Consider the following 22752-nt stretch of genomic DNA (forward strand, 5'->3'; position numbering starts at 1 on the left):
GCTTTGTAAATATAAAGGAGAACCAGTGTTAATATCACCCTTTGCAAGCAACTTTCCACAATACTCCCTTTTGCATTACACAGTTACTTCAGAATCCTAGATCCTTTAAAGATGTGAAAGAATTAATGTATATTGAAGGAAGCAACATGTATCCATATTATAATTCAGGCTTCTCAAACAAAGGTAGAGACATACATACAGTTACTCTCATTTACAAGCTGTACATGGGCCCCTAAGCTTTTTTTGAAGTGCTGATTGTCAAAACAATTTTAAAAATACAAACAAACAAACAAAAAAACCCAAATCACAGTACTACAACAGCAAATAATTCTTACGTAGTGGAATAATTACTTTAAGACATATTTAATTATTTATACATAACCATTTACGACAAGCTGGTTCAATTCCTTGGTTTGCTTGTTATAAAACATTATCTTCATTTTCCAACAGGAGAATTCATGTTTTGGAATCATCAGTCATAAGAAGCTTTTTTCAGGTTTGACTTATCTCAGCTGAGTGTGATATAGCAAGTAAAAAAAGTTTTAAAATAGACATTATTTTAAAAATTGGTATGAGAAATCCTCAGTTACATCATTTTGAAGGTAAATCACTGGTGTCCACCATAGGATATCTCATTAAGCATAATACTTCTCTATTCCTGTATCCAAGAAAATTTTGCTTAATTGCCAGATCTGTATCACACACAGCTGTGTGATCTCAAGCAATTAACAATCACTGTTTATCTTCCCACTTTCATAAATACAAGTCTGGAATTTTTTCATAGCAACAGAGTGTACCAAAGCAAGCCGCATGCACATACTTCTCTTTATATCTTGAGATACTCTGTCTTCCTCACTAGTCTTGACATTTATCTCATTTATGGAGCTCAGGAATAAAATTTAATAATACACAGAATAAGTAAATAGTTTTATCCCTTTGAATATGTATGCATGTGCTTTCTTAATGTCAGCATGTATTTTAAGTTATTTATCAAACTGCTTAGTATACCATATGAAATTAAAATAAACTGAAGGTAGCACTCATTCCTATTCTACACAACTATGATATTTAATATTGGGAAAATATTTTGCTGTCTGGTATTTATAGCCAACGTCAAAGTTGAAAATTAAGAGCACTAGGGGACTTACATTTCCTGGACTTTTAAAACAGAAATTGCCATTTTATCCAGATCTAAGAGTTTCTTTTTCTTTTCTTCAGTTAAAATTCAGTACTTTGTCTATTCTAAATTCAATAATCCCATTTATTTTTTTAAACAAACTTTTGTTGTCTATAAAATGGACAGAGGGGAGAGCAGAGTCTCTGTATGTGAAGTCTGTGTGTATAGAAAGATGTGGTAGAATTTCTTGTGTATGAAAGTATTTTCAATCACCAGAAAAACCTTCAAAGCAGCATTTTGCATGAACAGCTAAACTGAGGTGTGTCATTTAATGTGAACATATTTTTTTATACTGTAATAATAGTGAGAATCATCATGATACCATATACTGCTGCTAAAGATCAGGTGAATTAACTAATTGAGCACTAATGTTTTATTTTAAATGAAGACACCTGGTATGATTCACTAATTTGGTCATATTATTGTATTCCCCATGTCTTCAATGAAAAAAAAAAAAAAAAGAAAATCAGTTACTTCAATAGCAAAGTTTTGAGGTTGGGGTTTTTTTTCTTTTTAAAATGGATATTCCAAAAATTGTAGATGTATTTTTGCAGTAGGATTTCTAATTCGTGTATTTGTATATATATTTCCCACCTAAAAGATTGGATTAAAGCTGTCCATGCGTACTTGATCTGACACTTTTTAAATTGTAAGTTGTCAGTTTCTTTAAATGATTAAGGGCCTCTTAAAGACAGTCACACATTGAAATTACACAACACTGCTGCTTTACCCAGTATGCAGAGGAATGTCTGGTCTCCATTGAAAAACACCGAATGGCCAAATGCACTCCTGCCATAAATATAAAGGTATTAATTTCCCCTAAGCCCTTTCTTTAACAAACAGTATTATTGCATCTTCTTGTTTCACAGCAATTTACTAAGCTTGATGAAATCTCTCTGAGGTACAGCAATGCTTTTACTTCCGTTCTGCACCTGGAGAGCCATACTGCAGAAACTTACACAAGATGTCCAGTAATTTTGCATGTCTAGTTTGAAAAATCCAGGATCTGATCTGCCACCATCCCAAAACATAAGTTTACTCATGTTGTTGTCTCGAACATCATGCTAAAGACAAGCACATGCCCAACCTTACAAACATATATAAAACAATACATGGTTCCTGGTTCCTTCCTTGCCACCCCTTTTGGGACACAGTTTTAAATTTCAAACACTGAATCTTATTCATGTTTGAAACAGGATGCAACATTGTGCCAGTTCCCTCCAGATCTTGTATGCCTTAAAGAAGGATGGGAAATTCCGTTAATTGTGGAGGGGGCAGTTGTTCCCAGCCTCCTCTGATGGAAAGACAGGCAGGGCACATCTTGCATTCACAGCCAGCTCCATACCTCCTATTTTCTGCTACTATACACAGCTTTCTACATTTTACACATGTAAATGCAAGGACATAAGTGCACATCTTCCTGCAATACAACACAGCGTTCTTATTTCCAGTCATCAGATCCCTCAAAGACTTGCCACATAGCTAGCAATTTACTAGGACTTCCTCAGGAAATGGAGGAGCATCTCAGCAAATTACTTTGTTAGGGCCATCAAAAGGAAGAGATAATTGCTAAATACCTGTTGCATAATCTACGTATTGCTGCACACATAATTCATGGCCCTCCACGGGACAAAAATCAGTCCTGAGTTGTGTCTCCCAAGCTGTGCTTGGAAGGACCATGTGTATCCAGCTACTGTCAGCTACCAGAAAAAACTTTTTACTCTCAGAATTTTGAAGTACCAGCTCTCAAGCAGCCTGAGCAGCTCAGGTAGGGGAACAATATAAAAACTTTTGGAGCTACTGGAGTTCTGGTTCCTGTGAAAGTGACCCAATATCTTAGTGTATTGGGTTTACAAGGCAACGTTTTGGTAGCTGGGCTGGACTACAAGGGTGGCCTTTGTGAGGAGAGGCTGGGGTTGCCCTTTGCCAGACGCAGACAGTCCCAGAGGGCTCCACAGAGCACAGCTGAGCTCCTCAGCCAAGGTGGTGCCACCTCTAGGAAAATTTATTTAAGAAATGGTAAAAAACCCTGCAGAACAGTTGAGAGAGAGAAGTGAGAAATATGTGAATTAGCCCTGCAGACACCAGGGTCAATGAAGGAGGGGAGGAGGTGCTCCAAGCACTGGAGCAGAGATTCCCCTGTACCCTGTGGGAGACACCTCAGTGGAAGTGTTTGTTATTCCCCTGCAGCCGATGGACAGGCCATGCTGGAGCAAGTTTATCATGAAGGAACCATGGCCCATGAACAACCCATTTTAGAGCAGTTTGTGATGGACTGTATCCCATGGGAGGGACCCAGGGGAGGACCCACCCTGGCTCAGGAGAAGAGTGTGAGTAGGAAGGAGTGGCAGAGAGGAACTGTTATGTACTGATCCTATTCCCCGTACCTCTCCGCCACTCAGGCAGAAGATGTAGAAGAGCCAGGAATCAAGGAGTCAAGTTGAGCCTGTGAAAAAGCAGGAGAGTGAAGGGAAGGTGGTTTAGGTATTTTGCCTTTGTTTCTCACCATCCAACTCTATTTTAATTGGCAATAAATTAAATTAATTTTTCCCAAGTCTAGTCTGTTTCCCCTGTGATGGTAATTATTAAGTGATCTCCCTGTCTTTATCCTGACCCATGAACTTTTCATCTTATTTTCTTCCCATCCTGCTGACAAGGGGGAGTGAGAGAGTGGCTCCATGGGCATCTGGCAGCCAGCTAAGGTCAACCTACCACATGTAGTGGACAAAATCTATGAAGAAACAGAAAAGTCAGTTAAAAGGATTCAGTTTCATTGACAGGCAAGTCATAAGGACAAAATAACTGGTTTACTTAAAATTGCAGATTATAGCAGAAACAAACAAACAAAAAAGAAAATGTTAAAATTCACATTACAATTTATCCTTAGCCACATCACCTTCTAAGCAAGTCCATGAGGCTTTCTAATTTGCCTCTGCAGTTCACACCTGCCATGAACTCACACAACTTTATCTTTTCTGCTTCTGCTCTCACATACAGCTTGATATTTTCTAGCACATGATGTAATCCCTCTCTCCCTATTTCTTTGCCTCTTCTAACTGGACAGTGGAGTCTTAAATGATAGCCTGACAGGAAAGTTATTTCTCTTACCTTTCCTTGGGTTATAGGGTTGACTTAGCCCTCTTCTACGCCGGTTAACAGATTCCTGGCTCTAAGGTGTTTCTTCCTGCTAAAGTGAGTTCTCACCTCTACAGTCATTAACTTCTATAATCTTTTGGTAAAAGAATTGAAACTTGGTATCAGTAAATTCAAAAAGAACTTCTATCCCAGCTTGTAGGTAAAACCATAAGACAAAGATCTACATTTCAGTATGTTAATGAACTGTGTCAGACAAGGCCTCAAAAATTTGAGAAGGCCCCATTGCCCTTTTTTAATTTACATTAGTAGTAAATGAATTATGTGATTAGTGTCTTGAGAAAATATATGCAGTCAGAGACATTGCTGTCTTTCATGTCTTGCTGTAAAGTCCATGAAGATTAACCTTTTGTAGACTTTTTTCTTCTGTTGCTATTGCATCATTTTAATTCTCATTTATTGTGTGTTGCACCTTCCTGTCGCGACAATCTAGGAGAAGCGACGCATCACCAGGGACTCGCCCTGGGGAGAAACGGACCAACACAGATACTGTGGATCAAGCGATTTCTCCGTTTAACTGCTACGTAACACTTGGTTATATACCATAGCCATGCGCAAGCCATCTACTGATTGGTTAACATGTGCTGTTCACACGCCTAAAGCAATATTTCGATTGGATAAGGCCTTCTGATCACGCGAATGGTTCCTCCTGTCTGTGTCTTGCCTGGTGTCCTGCTTTCAGTCACGTAGGCCCATCTTGTTCAGCTTCTTGTGCATATTTCATCAAACTTTGTAGCAACAGTTAGCCTTCGCTGCATCCTTGAGACCTGCTGCTTGCAGGTGCCTCTGGCTCAGATTGAACAGCCCTATTGTGTCTCTAGTTCACTATGTGTCTATTCTTCTAATTATCCCACAATTGTGCAAGTTCTTTTAGTCTTCATTTTCTTTACTATAACCTGGGGTAGTACCGCCTCACAGGAATATTTTGAGGATCAAACTCTTAATGACAGTAAAAATGTTTTGAAGGAATGAATATATTTCACATTTGTTGTGGCTCTTGTCAGCTTCAAAATCATTGCTTTTCACCACTCTTTATGTCAAAGGGCAAGTTATGGCTCTAACCCCAATTGTTACTATTGTATATGGCAATATAGTGAAGGCCTTTTCAATAGACCTCTGAACGTTTTGTATGTTACATGGCTAAGTACAGAAGGATGATTCCTCTTTCAGACAGAGCTCCTATTTACCCTCCCTTTAATAATGTGAAGGAACAGTTCACATATGATTCCTTTGGTCTCTTTTCCCATCAGCAGTAGGGTTAGTAACAAACCTTAGCTTTGAGCTGAACTTCTGCATGCTCAAATTATAGTCAGTGTCCACTCTTCTCAGAGCTAGTCTAAACTGAAGACTCAAACACTGAAAACAGTTACTTTTAATGAACTTATTTACACCTAAAGTACTGAATTACTAAAAGAATACTTGTTAGTATAACTGCTAGCATGACCTACCTACCCATTATACTGGTACAACTGAAAGGGCAAAAAACACTGTCTTACAAAACTTGGACCAAGTCTGAGGCAATGCACGATTTCAGTTACTCCAGTGAGAAAATTGTATTACTCCAGTATGCAAGAGGCACAGTGTTCAAGTTTTTGGCCAAGTATCATAGTTATACTAGTGTAACAAATTGGGTTGTTAAAATTAATGGGTAAGACTAGATTTCTTGTAGCTGAGAGGAAGCTCCAAACATCTGCATTTGTATATGTTTGTAGTGTAAACTATGTCAGGTTGGGATATGACTAGGGCAGGCTTGTGACAGAAATAGCTGTGCAGACAAAAGCTCCAGGTGTAGATATAGTGTTATATGTAGTGGCATATAGTTATACCACTTTATCACTCTTAACTTCCAATGAACTATAAAATCTAAGGCTACAGTGACATGTTACAAAGAATGGGCATTTTATGCATAAGGTCACATAACAATAACACTTATCAAATGAAAGGCAGGTTTCCAGTAATATATGGTCACACAGGAGGGCCTACAGCATGAAAAATGCCTTATGATGGGAGTGATTAAGCAAAGGTGCATATTCCCTGACGGCTGCCCAGTACCATGCCTTTTGCTGTGGCACTCCACCTGCCATGTGTACCTGGCCAACACTCTACAAACCAGGCCAGCTGGCCAGCCAGCTGAATTTGGGAGGACTGGTCAGGAAGGAGACCACTAGAAGTTCATGGTACATCAGCATGCAAACAGGTGTAGGGTTTAGTTATATGGAACTTAGTTATTGGGCCTGAAAATAGCTCATGGTCACAAGTCTGTTCCAGGCGCCTTTAGAAGGCCTTGAACAGAATAAATAAGAAGATAGAAGAAGAAAGATCCCAATTAGGAAAACACAGGTGCACATTCCACGATAAAGGGAACTTGGCACAAACAACCTCAATTCAGGGGCTTATCTTGACCAATTGGACTAAGACAAGTCTTGTATGCTCTAATTAACACAACCAATTATGTCTTATGTTTGTGCGCGTGGACAGTACCGATGTAACCAATCACCGCTTATGCTTGTGTGCGTGGACACCAAGTGCTTGCATGTAGTAGCCAATCAAAGTCTCTCAACAACTTAGAGAATTGTATAAAAATGATTAGCTAAGCTCAATAAACTGGCGACTTTAATCATCACATTGGTGTTCCGTCATCCGGGCCCCGCACGGATTAATCCCTAAACCCTACATTTGGTGACCCCAACGTGATCCGAAGAGGAACAAGAGGCAACGCTACTGAAAAGGCGGGACAATTGCCGCGGACCACGGTGGCTTGAAAGACAGCACCGGCACTGCTCGAGAGAGGCAGGACACTGCTTGGGAAAAGCAGGTAAAATCGTAAGCTTACGTTGATAAAAAGGGCGGCAAGGGTTTCGCAGCATCTGTGAGGGAAAAGACAGCCGGAAAGATATTTATGAGGCTGGTTCAAAAAACAGAGAAAAATATTAAAAAGGACAGAAACCTTTCAATTAGTGTGGGTACAGCTTTTGAGCTTAGTACCCGGAAAGCTATCGGAACCTCCCTATGGGATGAAATTAGTGACAGGTCTAAAGAAGTTAAAGGTCTTGCAACTTTAGGGAAATTGATTAAGATAACTTTGCAAGAAATGAAAGCAGATCATAAAGCATCTGCGTCTGCTTTTGCTGCTCTCTCTCTCCAACCGCAAGTGAAAGGGAAAAGCGGGGAGAAAAACATAATGCAGCGAGAGAGACTTTTTGGAGCTTGTCCTCCTGCTCCTGTGCTCTTGACTTCTGCTCCACTCCCTGGGACTGCCGATATTAATCAGCCATCTGACAGTTCCCAAGCCTCCCTAACTGTACAATTAAAGGAAACTCTACAGAATCAGGGAGTGAGTAAAAATCCGCCTATGAGAAAACAGCCCCCAGATACCACCGTTCAACATGAACAAATTATACCTAGCATATACCCTGATTCAAATAATGCAAACGAGGATTTGGCTACTACAATACAGGAACAAGAGAAAGCTAAAATACATGCTGAAGCTCACACTGTAGCACTCGCGGTAGCATTACGACTGATGGTGCGACAGGGAAAAGGAGACTACGGCCCATACAAAGACCCCCCCGTGTGTCACCAGTGCGGTCAACCAGGGCATTTGAGACGTGCGTGCCCTCAACACATAGCAACGCAGCCTCGATCTGTGCCGGCACGGACTAACAGCAGCCGGTCAAACTTTCCTGGGGTCTGTGAGAGGTTGCAGAAACCTCTGTACATCCACAAAAGCTATCGCTACACAAAGACATACGAAATGTACATGATGTACAAAAAACTTGTCGGAGACCTGCAGTGGATCCGGCCTTATTGTGGTATCACCAATACAGACTTACAACCACTGTTGGACTTATTGCGGGGCAGCAATAGCCTAACTTCTGTACTACATCTAAGTGCGCCCGAGCAGCAAGCCTTGACAGCAATTGAGCAGAAAATCACATCATCTATGTCTGGCAGATATATCCCTGATTTGCCCATAAATTTGTATGTATGTAACTCAGATAAGGAAGTTGCGGGAATTTTGGGTCAGTGGGGTGAGCAACAAAAACAAAACCCATTGGTAATACTAGAATGGATATTCTTGCCTGCTAGCATGTCAAAAACGGTAGTCACTAGAATTGAAGCTCTGGGGATGTGCATTCAAAAAGCAGGGGTAAGGGCGATACAAATTTCAGGGAAGCAAATGGACAAAATCATTTTACCTGTATCACTTGATATTGTGAATAATGCCATGATGAAAAATGGCTGCCTTGCAGTAGCTCTGCTGGACTTCAAGGGGGAAGTAGATAATCACTACCCCCCCCCCCCCCCCATTATTTAAAACAATGTTAACAATGGAACCACACTCTATCTGCAGCAATAAGCCTCTGGAGGCCATTACCGTTTTTACTGATGCTAGCAGCAAGACAGGTAAAGCAGGATTTGTATATTTACAGGTTGGATCCTGGAAATCCAAAGTCATTCTGTCAGAGGGGTCAGTACAAGTGCTCAAGCTATTAGCCGTATGCTCTGTTTTTAAAAAATGGGATAAAACACCTGTCAACATTACTTCAGATTCTCAATATGTCGTGGGGATAGTCAAACGTATGCATAGGTCCCTACTAAAAACTGTAAACAATAAGCAGCTGTTTATGACACTTTTAAAATTATGGATGTTACTAGAAGAACGGACAGACTTATTTTTTATCGATCATGTTCGTAGCCATACAACGCTGCCGGGATTCATTGTGGAAGGTAATGCGCGCGCGGATCAACTGGTAGTAGCCAATGCAAACATCTATTTTAATACACCCAAACCTGATTTGTTTGGACAAGCACTGCTATCCCATAAATTTTATCATCAGTCGGCAAAAGCGCTGAGTAAACAATTTAATCTTCCATTGCAGCAAACCAGAGCTATTCTTGCTGCTTGCCCAGACTGTGCGAATATTCCAAACTTACAACCACAGGGGGTGAACCCCCGGGGATTATCACCATTGCAAATTTGGCAAACAGATGTTACGGAATATCCCAGTTTTGGGAGATATAAATTTATTCATGTATCTATTGACACATATTCGAACCTTATGTGGGCTACTGTTCATATATCAACCAATGCTAAAGCCATAATTAAGCACCTTTTGGCAGCATTTGCCGCCATGGGAGTGCCAACAGAAATTAAAACAGACAATGGCCCGGGATATCGCGCACAGTCATTAGAAACATTTTTACAGATGTGGGGGGTAGCTCATAATTTTGGCGTACCCCACAATTCCACTGGTCAAGCTATTGTTGAACGTGCACATTGGACCTTAAAGGATCGTTTAAACATTTTAAAAACGGGGGAAGATATGCGGCACTGTACTCCCCAAGAGTTAATAAGTAAAGCACTGTATGTTTTGAATTGGCTACAGCCACGTGGTACTGAGGATCAGATCCCAATTAATAGGCATATGTGTGGGAACAAAAATGTTGATAAAAATCAGCCGCAAGTTTCAGTATTCGATCCGATTTTACAGCAGTGGCAAGGACCTTGCAAATTATTTACGTGGGGAAGAGGGTATGCTTGTGTTTCCACAGGTAACGAACAACCCCATTGGATACCGGCAAAATGGGTCAAGCCGTGGATTGAGCGACCAGATGCCACAGACAACTCAGAAGAGCAAGAGCAAGAGGCAGCGGAGACGTCAGCAGGTCCTGAAGCCCTAGATAGACCGACTAGACAAATCACGACGGAGACCGGCAGTCAATGTGGAGATTAAGAATGCATGTAAAAAACATGGAGAATGATATCGTTTTTGAATATGTATTTTAGTGCGAGTGGGTAGAAAAGAGAGTAAATTCAAAAAAAAAAAAAAAAAAAAAATTTTTTTTAACCACTGTAACAGATATTCAACTAATCATAATCAACTAACCTACTAACCTATAACTAATTGTATAGAGGATAAGCAGTTCAGAACAAGTGCTGCAGAGAATAAGTAAATATATATATAGTTTAATGTTAATCAGTCCTTGGCGAAACATTACTCACAGAAGCCGAGTGTGGAAGTAGTTTTAAGATACCTGATATGTAGTCATTCATAAAAAAAAAAAAAAAAAAAATATTTTTTTTTGCTAACAGTTAGTTAAAACTGAAATTAGAAGTAAGGTCATAGACTTAGTTAAGAATCTAGAAATAGGGCGATGGGAAGGTCCATTTTTCATTAATAACCTCGGGGCGAGATTATGCTTATGTTTTCACAGGTGCAAGCCCACAATGGACTTCCGTTTGATTTATGCGACCGTCATCATCCGAAGCATCATAGATGGTGCGGCAATACGAATACCACCTCAGCCAAAAATTAATGCGTAGGTCATCTTAGCTAACATAACAGATTAAAATTCTCAGTGCATTACAGCCGCATCACAAAGCCCATGAACGAATTGATAAGATAACTATGACTTGTGCAGTGCGCCTGGCCAGCGAGTGCATGCGTCATAGGTTTTCAACTGAGGTGGATTTTGGCACCCGCCGGCCACGTGTGCTAAAATCCATTCATCTGAAAATGTATAAATACCGGGATTTTCCGAAGAGCATCAGGCTGGTGTGCAGCAAAACCATAGTTGCCTCCGTAGGGACACCCACATAAAACTGACACCTACTGATTGCTGGGCTAAGTTTGCGGAACAAGACAGCAATATGTTTTCCAAAAAAAAAAAAAAAAAAAAAAAAAAAAGTGAGAGAGGGGGAGATGTAGGGTTCAGTTATATGGAACTTAGTTATTGGGCCTGAAAATAGCTCATGGTCACAAGTCTGTTCCAGGCGCCTTTAGAAGGCCTTGAACAGAATAAATAAGAAGATAGAAGAAGAAAGATCCCAATTAGGAAAACACAGGTGCACATTCCACGATAAAGGGAACTTGGCACAAACAACCTCAATTCAGGGGCTTATCTTGACCAATTGGACTAAGACAAGTCTTGTATGCTCTAATTAACACAACCAATTATGTCTTATGTTTGTGCGCGTGGACAGTACCGATGTAACCAATCACCGCTTATGCTTGTGCGTGTGGACACCAAGTGCTTGCATGTAGTAGCCAATCAAAGTCTCTCAACAACTTAGAGAATTGTGTAAAAATGATTAGCTAAGCTCAATAAACTGGCGACTTTAATCATCACATTGGTGTTCCGTCGTCCGGGCCCCGCACGGATTAATCCCTAAACCCTACAAACAGGAAAAGCAAGAAAGGGGCCAGGTGAACAAGACCTGTATGATATTACTGTTGCAAACCCTGAAAAAGGCAAGCCACCCTGGAAACAGTATAACAGCTCTCTAAAACAGACTTATGATGGCTTAAGTCTACATGTAGGAGCTGATATTTTTTGATTATTCAAGAGGTTGTTTAGGTAACTTTAAACTTAGATTTGTAGAGATGTTTTGCAAGTGGACAGTAGAGAGAGTCTTTGAAAGACTGGCTAGTTTCTTTCCTGTAGGAGTCAATTACATGGAACTTAGTGACTGGGCCTGAAAGTAGCTCACGGTCAAAAGAGCATTCCTGACACCTTTGGAAGGCCTTGAGCAGAATAAACAAGAAGACAAAAAAAGAAAGATCCCAATTAGGAAAACACAGGTGCACATTCCACAATAAAGGGAACTTGGCACAAAGAACCTCAGTTCGGCAGTTTATCTTGACCAATTAGACTGAGACAAGTTTCGCATGTTTTAGTTGATGTAGCCAATTATGTCCTATGTTTATGCGCATGTGCAGAGTTAGTATAACCAACTATATCTTATGTTTATACGTGTGTACAGTGTCGATATAACCAATCACATTTTATGCTTGTGCACGTGGACACTAAATGCTTGCATGTAGCAGCCAGTCAAAGCTTCTTAGGAACTTAGAGAATTGTATAAGAATGATGAGCTAGGCTCAATAAACTGGCGACTTTGATCATCATGTTGGTGTCCTGTCATCCGTCCCCGCATGGAATTTCTCTACATCTGGTGAACCCCGACGTGATCCAGTAAGGAACAAGAGGGTGAGGGTAACGCTAACGACTGAAAAGGCGGGGGAGATTGCCATGGATGCCAGTGGGCTTAAAAGAAAGCGCCGGGCTGCTCGAGAGAGGCAGGAATCGTAAGCTTATGTGATAAAAGGCGGCATGGGTATCTCAGCATCTGCAAATGAAAAGGCAGCCATAAAGACACTTATGAGGCTGGTTGAAAAAACAGAGACGGATATTAAAAAGGACCAGTTAGAGGATTTGTTACAGTGGGGACAAAGAAGGGGATTTTTCAAGGACTCTGAGGCTCTCTTTTCGTTGTCTATTTGGGAGAACTTAGGAAGGGAAATATGGGAGTCTGTCCAAGGAGGAAATAGAATAGCTGCACGTCTGGCAGCACATTGGAAAAAGTGTCTCCAAATGATGCAACAAATAACATCGGAAACTGCTGTTCAGGATGTGTTAAAACATGCTTTAGTGGCAGAAGGTCGAACCATTAATGCTCCTGCGCCCCTGACGTATTGTTCAGCAGCAGAGACAGTATGTGGAGCACATGATCCCCTCCTGCCACCAACAGCGCCGCCATTAGAAGAAAAAACACCGATTGTGGCTTTCCCTGTAGAAGAGCTGAATTTTTTAATTTTTTTGGGGGGGGGAAGTAACGCCAATGTTCCCATGGCCCCATTGACACCTGAGGAACAGGCAATGGTAAATCCTTCTGCAAAAAAGACAAGTCAGCCACTATTACAAACGGAAGACATTTCCCTGCCCATGGACTCTGATGACTGGGGGCCCCAACAGGACTTAGAAAATACTGAGGAAGCTCAAATTCAGCTATACCCTGATTCCAATAATGCAAACAAGGATTTGGCTACTATAATACTAGAGCAAGAAGAGAAAATGTTAGAATTGCTGGAGGAAATGTGAAAAAGAGACCTGTTGTTCATCCCCGCATGGAATTTCTCTACACTTTCCCACACATTATCATCACTTCTACTAGTAGAACTTCCTAATTAAAAAAACATATGGCTACATTAACTCTATTTACTTTTTCATTCCCTATCATCTTCTGCAATAACTTTTGAAATCAGATAGCAAGTTCAACCAAGCCTATCAAAAGTGCTGGGGCTCTGAAAATACAGTCTGTGGTTATAAGCAGAGTTCTAAATGAATGCCTCTGGTCTCTGGTATCAGCTGGTATCTGACAAAGCCAGATCAATCTCCTCCTGCCTTCCCTCTCCCTTCCCCTGCAGCACAGCACAGTTAGTTGACATGAAAGAGAACCTGAGGTTTTGAAGAGTGGGAAAGGTCAGGGAACGTAACAGAGATTCAGGTGGTAGTATACAGGATACAAGTTTGCAGAAATAAAGATCTTAGTTGTTCCCAGAATACTTATTTGTTTTTCTTCTTTCAAGTACTTGGAGACTGCCAGGTACAGCATGAACCTGAAACAAAGGTAACTAGTCACACTCCGTAAACAAAAAGGTATCTACTTGCTGGTGTACTTATGGCTGGGTCTGCTCATGTCATCATCTTTTCTTTTCTAAAAATAGCCAACTCTCTTTTTACATTCAAAGCCTGAATGATTTTAAAACCAAAGTGCTCTTTTGAATTAAGATACTGATTTTCAAAGCTATAGGCGAGAATCAAAATAAGCTGTATCCTGTCTTGGATGCTGCTACTGAACCCATATACTTTTCCAGGTAATTGAAGCATTCAAGAAACATTGCAGGAAAGCAGAACGTGTCCTAAAGGAAAAATGGTGGCAAGTGGAAACATAGTTTGAAGATGCTGCTGTTGCTCAACAGTGACTTGCCACGCACATTGGAACTGGTCTGGTGTACAGAACCAGAAAACACAATCACAGCATTAACCATTTGTACAGCTACAGATGAGGTATTACTAGACTGCTTACAGTAATGATTATCACATTATCACATTGAAACAGAGTAGCCTCAGTAAGGCTTGGAGATTACAATATTCTGAAATGAGTTTTATTTATTTAGTTGCTCCCCACTTTTCTTCAGCTTCTCTTGATCCTTTTGGTCTTGGCCAAAACTTAGATATGCCAATGGCTTATTTTTTTTTTAATTTATGATCTAATTTTCAACTAAAATTGGAAATAGAAAGCAAATTTAGAACACTTAACAAAAATAATCACTTCAAAAAGTGAGACCATTTGAAAACAAATAATATCAGAGCCTCAAAGTGAGAGTTAATATACTAGAAAGATATTGGTCTATTTATAAAAGCTCTAATTCTATGTGCCTATCTAGAATCAGGCTTTACTGTATTTAGCACCAGGCCCAAACAGTGCACCAAAAAGCCTGCTAGTTGAAATATAGGCTATTTCAAACATACAACTTTATAGGGACTTGTTAATTTCACTTGGGCATTTACAGTATTTATTGTGGCTTTAATAAGTTTTCTTTAAGGTACCTTGTAGGCTAATTGAATACACATGTATGATAGACAGCTAGAAACCAGTGCGTAGTAGAGGTCATTGTTAAAACAGTTACCACTTCTTACCATCAGCAACAAAGAAGGCTTTACTAGATTCCCAAATTAAAATAGCAAGAACTCTGTCTTTGGTATGTCTAGCCTCCTGGCTTTTGTACATACTAAGTGTGTCCCACTCACCCTAAAAAAAGAACAAAACCCCACAAAAACAAAAAACCCACAGACATAAAACTATCAGGTTCCTAATATGGACATAGGCTAAGGCTACAACTTTTAATAATTACAGTAACAGCTGTAATTGCACCTTCATGAGCAGAAAAACTGGAGGCTGGACACACCAAAACTGTAGGAAACTAAAGACTTGCAATATCATCATAGAATGAAGATATCAAAGGCATTTAAGAGAAAACAGTCTTCTTTCCTTATCAGATTCCAAATCACAACTAAACAAATGAAAAATCTGTAACTGACTGAATGACAAGCTCCTTTTCTTCTCTACAGAAAAGTTTCTTATTTATTTTTAAAATCCTCTGAAAGAGTTACTATGTATATGATTTTTCTGACTTGAAAGAAAAAAAGGCTATAGAAACTGCATGCTAACAAGAAAATAGCCACATTTAAAACTATCATCTGACAACTCTTTATACAACGACTACTTGTGGCTTGGAGGATCATTACTGTAATTTTCTTCTTTAACTCTGGATGCTACATTTATTATGTTTATCAGCAAACACATAAGTGCTTACTGTGATTAAGTCTCCAGGAATTAACTTCTTTCTCCTACTCCAGAACAGTCTAAAGCAGTCTACTGTTATCTATGCAAGAAATAGTCACAGTTTTGTCTTTATCTTGAAAATACCAAGGATTATTGCCTAAGAGGGAGAAATAAGAAAAAGTTCACTTCAACCTCAGTTTACACTTTCTCTAGCTAAACATTGACAAGATAACACTAACAGACATCATGCTTGTAAGGCAGGCAAGGTCTACATCCTGCAGCTGCTTTTGGAAAGAATTAATGCCTCCAACAAATCAATGGTAATTTAGACAGACAAAACAAAACAGTAGTCTAAAGAAACGTGTCAACATTTCTCAGCCCTCCTATTGGACTCTAATTTTAAAGCCTCATTATAAACATTTAAATGCCAGTGTTTTAATTACTTTTTTGATCTTTTCAGCAAAACATTCAGCCAATGCACTGATCCAATGTTTCTGTTCAAATGTGCCAATCACATACAGACACTGTCCAGACAAGGCAGAAATTTGTAAAAAGTTTATTTAATTGTACTATATAGGAGGTGTAAGTAAAGCCTTGAATCATACTAGCCCAATTATCAGTTTGTTGTTCAATTCAATTAAACTTATATAGTTATGAAAATTTATGTATACACTTGTACCAGTTGAAGTTATTATATTTTGTTTTAACTTGAAAATTGTTTACTTGAAGCTGATATATATTTTTAAGGGATTGCATAAATAATTTAAGAACTTTATAAATAAGTTATTAAAAAACCTATGCTTAGTTGGTCAAATTTAGCCAATTTATTTGACTAGCCCCTAGGTGTGGTTTTTTTCTTCCAGAATTCTAGTTTCCATGCACTGCAGTTAACAAATCTACCTGCATTTTAAGTAGCTATAGATTAATGATATTTAAAGTTAATAAAACTTTGTCACTTACTATGATGTAAGTATCTACACTCAAATTTGTTTTGAAAGAACTACTTCTGACCAGGCGTATGTGAAGACAAGACCTAAGCAAGTTGTAGATTTAAACTAAACTGATTTCTAACAGGAGTACTCTGAAAGTGGCCCACAGGCTAACCAGATAAAAAAATTAGACTAGCTTTTTCCTCCTAGAACTAAATCCTTTTATTTTTCTTCTGGCAATTTCTATAAAAGAAGTGATTTTTTTGTCACCTTTGTTTTCTTCTAAATCTTAATGTCCCCAATCTTTAGCATTGTGCAGCTGGCTGGTTGATGAAGCCCAAGTGAGGGGGGGAGGTAAATAAGAAGGGGTTTTGGGGTGTGGTAAATAAAAGAGCCAGAAGGAGTGAAGAAGGTGGCAAGAAAGATATCGTATTTAAGTGATAGGGTAATGATTGGTTTACCTACAGGAATTGCTATTGATGTTTTCTTAGTAGAAGGGAGAATGCAAAATGAAATGGAATAAGAGTAGGGGTATAAAATGAATGAAAAACAGGTAAACTAGGCTATGCCTGCTGCATGTAACATCAGCTGAGGAGAAAGAAATTTTTTTATATGGTACTATACCTAGTATTGTGGTCTGTGAGCTCTTCAGGACATGTTTAGAATTAATTGAAGAATAGGAGAAAAATCAAAGTAGTAAGTGTGTTGGGGGAGTAGGAAGAGGATAAGAAAAAGGGAAGAAACCAGTATATAACTTAGTGTGTCATTAAACATTATTTCTTGTGTCTATCTTGGCTCACTAAAGGCTGCTATATCCAGTATTTAAAGGTTCACTACGTTAAAAAAGAAAAACTTCTTTGTCCAGAAAAGCTTCTAAATGTTAAGAATAGAGCAGTGATAAATCTTTTCTTTAACATAAGATACTGTGATAAACATGAACCACTATCACTATTAAAGATACGTTAAGGTAAATAACCTGAAAACATAGACATTGAAATGGATTGTGCTAATTGCATAACTGCACCTAACTCTGATTGTGTGTTGATTATGTTTTGTCTACAAGCACAAATTCAACCCAAGAATGGCCAGGGGGATAGGAGTGGGGTAAATCAGTGACACCTTAGGCACAATAAATATTCTCACCCACATCCTGGAGGCATGCTGAGATGCCAGGAACCTGTAATACAGTTTCAGAAAGACAGCTTATTCCTGTGGGTGATAGCTTTTCTGTACTAAGAAAAATCTTTGTCCAGCTATCCTTAAAATGTTGTGCTTTACATGTATTTGTCTCTTGATACAGACTAAAATCAATGTGTAACAGAAGTCAGTATTACTTACAGTGTGAAATGCTGCTAAGATAGGAATGCCATGCATACTTTGCTATGCCATCTGGGAAGGAAGGAATTGATTAAAGATGCAATACAAACAAGTTCCGATGTGGAAGAAAAATCCTTCTCTCACAGGAATGTGGAGAAAGATCTCCAGGTACTGTTGAGGCAATTTCTACCACTCCAAGTAACAATTGCTGCTACTATATTACTGCACAAGGATCACTGCATGTGCAGCTGTGTGGTGACCTAGTTCGGAAAGTTGAAGTGGCCAAAAAGCAACCATTTTTGAGCGGAGCTACTTTTTGGCTGGTACGGCAAACAACAGGATGGGATCACAGCAGCTGTAACTCCAGTTAATTTAAACCATCGTGAAACTATACCTTCAAAGGGGATTTCCAAGACAGCTGGGAAACTCTACCAAAAAAAAAAAAAAAAAAAATCTAGGTGAAGGAAACTGAAGAAGGCAAGAAGGCTAGTAAGTAAAATATAGCTGAAAATGTAGACTTCTTCCAAGCTTTGTAATTAGGAGTTCAATTTGTATCCTGCTGAAACAGAAATTTATTCTGCTTGAATCTTAAGCCTGCCTCGTATTGCAGTGACTCCAAGTAAGGTGACCAAATGTTAGGCATCTTCATTTCTCAAACAAAAAAGAAAGGGTGTGTGCAGGTACATCCTGGGGAACAGCACTTTGGGACATATTTAGAAGACTTAGGGAATGGAGGTTATCTCCTGGGTTGCAAAGTGCAGGCTAGTATTTTTGACTGCTGTGTTCAGGAAACAATTCATATTAGTGAGCACACAGGCTAGCATGTCTGCTACAGACAGGAAGCAGAAAGATACCTCACACCTCTAACTAAATCATGCAGCTGTAAAAAAAGCTAAGGATTGATCCTCATTGGAAAGGAGGTAGGTCTAACCTTATTAATTTGGTTATGAAAACTACTGGTGTTGAAGTCCTGGGGGAAAAAAAAAAAAACAACAAAACCCAACCCTGTTTATACCAGGCTACCCAATAGTAGCAGATTATGGTAAAGTTTACACACAAATGCCTTGCCAGCAAGAGGGCACTCATAGCAGGTGCAAGTATGTGTGTATCAATTAATCTAAAACAGCATTGCCCACACCAGAACCTTCTAGCAATCACAATGCAGCTCTCCAAGGACATCTGACATGCTTGGCTGCATGTAACTGTGAAGAGGACAGAAGTGCTGTGCACCTGCAAATGGAACTATATGTGACAAAAATGTTTTAATCTTGATAGTCCTGTTGGTAAAATTCTCTAGCACTGACTCTGATTATTAATTTATGCTAATGTTCATTCTGTTGTATGTTCACAGTTAGTGACTTTTGATAGCTAAAATAAGCTATTACAAATATACTTACTATAAGTACGATCATACCTTCCCACCGTGCAGACAATCTCGCAGAATATAACCATCTTCTAATGAAGCAGAGGCCCTAAACACTCAGAGAAATGCCAGGAAATTGTGCTCATATTTAAAATGTTTGAAGATTTGGGCACCTTAGCGTGAAAAAACCCTCTGTATGTGCAGTGTGATCAATGTGGTTAAATGTAGAAACGCTCACAACAATAACTTTAACCATGCAAAAGACAAAATAGAAGTTGCCCTGTGAAATGGAAAACCTGGACTTTTTCCCTGAATTCTTTTCCTGCAAGAACAGGTAGTTTTTGTTAATTCCTGTACTAGTGGCTAAACCAACTTATTATGGGAATACTACTTTACTTTCATTTGTTAATAGAAGTTGATTACTATTGTTGAAGTTACTGTGGATTAAAAACCAACATGTAGCAAAATGAAATTATGCACATGACTTGAAGCAGCAGACTGGAAAGATTTTCTAGCAGAATAAAACTATTTTCTCTACATGATTGTTTACGGAGGGGTGGGAAGGAGGAGAAACAAAGAAAAGAGAAGGATGAAAGTAATTTTATCTCTGTGAATAATTAGGAGCTTGAAGAGAGGAAGTTGGATATCAAAAATAGAGGAATTTGACTAACACCTGCCCTCTTTATAGTCCTTTAGCTTTTTGGATGGTTAACAAAAATTGAGTGCATTCTGCAGCTAAGCAACTGGAATTGCTGGAATTTATTTAGTTTTCTGTCTTTTTTTTTTGTTTTGTTTTGTTCCCTGTCTCCTTTCTTCTCTGAGCATTGCAGGTGTTGTGCAATCAGCTCTAAATCCCAGTGAAAACTGCTTTGTTATTTATCTACGTAAGTATTCATGTATGTAAGTCACATCATTTGTACACCTAACACCTAGCATGTATCAGAATTCATATCAACTTGGTCTTATCTCCTGGTTGCTGCAGGTAACTGCTTTCATCCACAATTTCTGCATAAGGCCTGTCCCTTCCAGTTGAATGAGGCAGTGGCTTTCTATTGTTTCTTTCCTTAAAATTAACAAATCCCTAACAGTAACAAAAATCTTTCCATTAGGGTCTAACCTATCCTTGATAAAGTGTTGTGTTATTAATTACCTTAATTTAAAACCGTTACTTTCATTTTGACACTCTTGAATTTAAACTTCAGTCCATTGATCTTGCAGCACTCTTGTCTATCACAAGAAAATATTCTCCCATAAGCTGACTTAGGCAAACTTAAGTTTCTCAATAAGAAGCATAGTGCAATATAGCCTTCTTGCAAACTTTGAAGCTGTTTTCTTGTCTGAGCAATTCCTGGTGGTTTTTAAATTGTGTGTGTGTGTGTGTGTGTGGTGTTGAATTATTCTCTGCCATCAACCACTGAGATTTTGGGGTACTTTCCTATATGGTGCTTGAGAGCTGAGCTAGTATACATGCCTCATCTAGCCTCTTGCTGCTCCTCAGACAGCGAGCTGCTGTGCCTGGCAGCCAATCCTACAACCTGCTTGGTGGGCTGAAGGCACAGCTCCAGGAAACACCAGCAACCTAGCTGAAGCATGGTAGGTACATTGGCTGCCCACCCCCCACTGAGTGCTGAGGCAACCAGCTTTGCTCACACTGGAAGAGCAACCATAAGGTAAGCTATAGGCCTGAGAAGTCTCCAGCTGACTGACTGTGGCTCAGACCTTGGCTCCTGGCCAACGAAACTCCTCAAGCTTGAATTGATTTGACAGCTACTGTAACCACCTTCCTCTAGTATACCCACACAGTGACTCCCTTCCTTCAAGCTTCCCTTTGTTGATGAGCAAACCGTGTTTTCTTGACCTCTTTCTCTTCTTGCGGGGTGCTAAACAAATAAACGTCCAAAGGCCTTGTGCCAGCTATCAGTCAGCAATGACCCCACAATCCTCCTTTAGAGTGACAGAGTGTAACCGCGTACATGTGCCTCCAAAGGGGAGAAGGCAGGTAAGTTGATTCCTCTTTCCAACACAGTTCGGCTGCAGCATTGTGTTGTTTACAGCACCCTTTAACTCAACTATCACTACCTTTCCTTTGCCACTCTGGGAGCATGTGGACACAAAACTTATATGACTTTTTTCTTGCGTGTTTGATTTTGGGGTTTTGGTGGGTTGGGTTTTTTTCCAATAACGAACGTGAGGCACGGTCACGTCAACCGCTTTGAAAAGAACAGGCGTTAGGTTCTGGAATGGAAGGAGGAAGACCAGCCCCCCTCAGCCAGGGGCTAGACCTCACGGCGGCAAGCGTCCTCCCAGCAGCAGCACGCCAAGCCTTCCTGAACACGCCCTGGTACCACTTGTAACTCCATAGACTAAGACATGCGGTCGCGTTTGTCGCCGGGCTGTGATTTTACACCGAAAACCCCAAAGCAAACACAAAAACCACGCTGGCAGAACGCTAACGGACGGCCCGTGCCGGACTTGCGGCCGCGCCGCTCGGGTCATGGCGCCCCTCCGGGACGGGCCGCGCCCTGCGCCTTCATACGCGGATGGGAGCTGCAGCCACGCCGGCCCTCGCGCCCCTGCCGTGCGGCAGGCAGAGAGGGCGGGCGCTGCCGCCGGCGCCCGGCGCGGCGAGCGACCCATCCCGCCTCCATCGCCCGCCCCCGAACGGCCCGGCAGCGCTGCCCCTCGCCTCCGGCCGTGGCTCCTCCTCCTCCTGCCGGTCGGTCCCAGGGCGCAGGGCTGACATCACGCCCGGGGTTTCCATCCGACCGAGGGAGGGGGAGCTTGAGCGGAGCGGCAGCGTGATGGCGGCGGTCGGGAGGACTTAAAAAGCGGTGGCGGAGCAGAGCGGCGCAGCGTCTACTCTGGTTTTCCCTGCGCTCCTGCCTGCCCAGTTCGGGGCCCCATTGTTCGAGCCGCAGAGAGAGGCCACCGCACGGGGCTGCGAGGAGCCGGTGGCCAGCGGGAGGAGCGGCGGCCCAGGCCCCGCCGCGGGAGCAGCCCCCGACCCTGGGCTGCGACACGAACCTCCCTGTGGGGCGTAGCGCAGTCTTGGGCCGGGGCGGCCCTGGGAAGGCCTGGCCTGGCCGGGCCGGGCGCACGCAGGTAGGCAGAGGGCCGCCATGGCTCCTCTCCCTTTCCCCGGCCGGGAGTTGTGCGGCTTCCGACGATGGAAGCGGGAGGGACGGGCGGTGCTGAGGAGACGGGGCCTGGGGCCCGCTGTCGGCCGGGAGAAGCTGGATGCCCGGTGAGGGGCTGGGTTCTTGGGCCCGCTCGCTGTTTTCCGCGTAGGGGGGGAGCTGCGAGGGCCGAGGCGGGCAGCCGGGATCGAGCCGCTCTTGCTGGCTCCTGCGGGGGGAGCCAGTGTCGAGCCGCCCGGGAGGCAGGAGAGCGGCCGTGGCTCTCCTCTGGCCATGGGGGGCGCCGGGAGAAGCGAGCATGGAGGACGGCGGCCGTCTTGGAGTCGCTGCCAGGGAGCCTTGGCCGGGAGCGGCGCCTGGGCAGGCCGCACCGCTAGCGGAGAGCCGTCTCCAGGGGTAGGAGGCAGCCCTGGCCCGGGCTCCCGCGGGAGCGCCCTGGGGGCGAGCAGAGGGACAGTGGCCGTGGGAGGCCGCGGGAGCGCGGTGCGGGAGGCTGGGGCTCGGGGGAAGACAGCCGCGGAGCAGGAAGCAGGCGGCAGGGA

The 22752-nt window shown here is 41.6% G+C and overlaps 1 protein-coding gene across 1 annotated transcript in view; it reads left to right on the plus strand.

Moving 5' to 3' along the window:
* Positions 1–21760: 21760 nt before the first annotated feature.
* Positions 21761–22752, plus strand: part of CHD1 (chromodomain helicase DNA binding protein 1) — a 58128-nt gene continuing 57136 nt past the window's right edge. Inside the window, exon 1 of the mRNA XM_049796291.1 lies at positions 21761–22175. The gene's annotated coding sequence lies outside the window, so the exon portion shown is untranslated. The remainder of the gene's footprint in view (positions 22176–22752) is intronic.

The sequence above is a fragment of the Accipiter gentilis genome, chromosome Z (genome assembly GCF_929443795.1).
Source record: "Accipiter gentilis chromosome Z, bAccGen1.1, whole genome shotgun sequence".
In the NCBI taxonomy this organism is placed as follows: Eukaryota; Metazoa; Chordata; class Aves; order Accipitriformes; family Accipitridae; genus Astur; species Astur gentilis.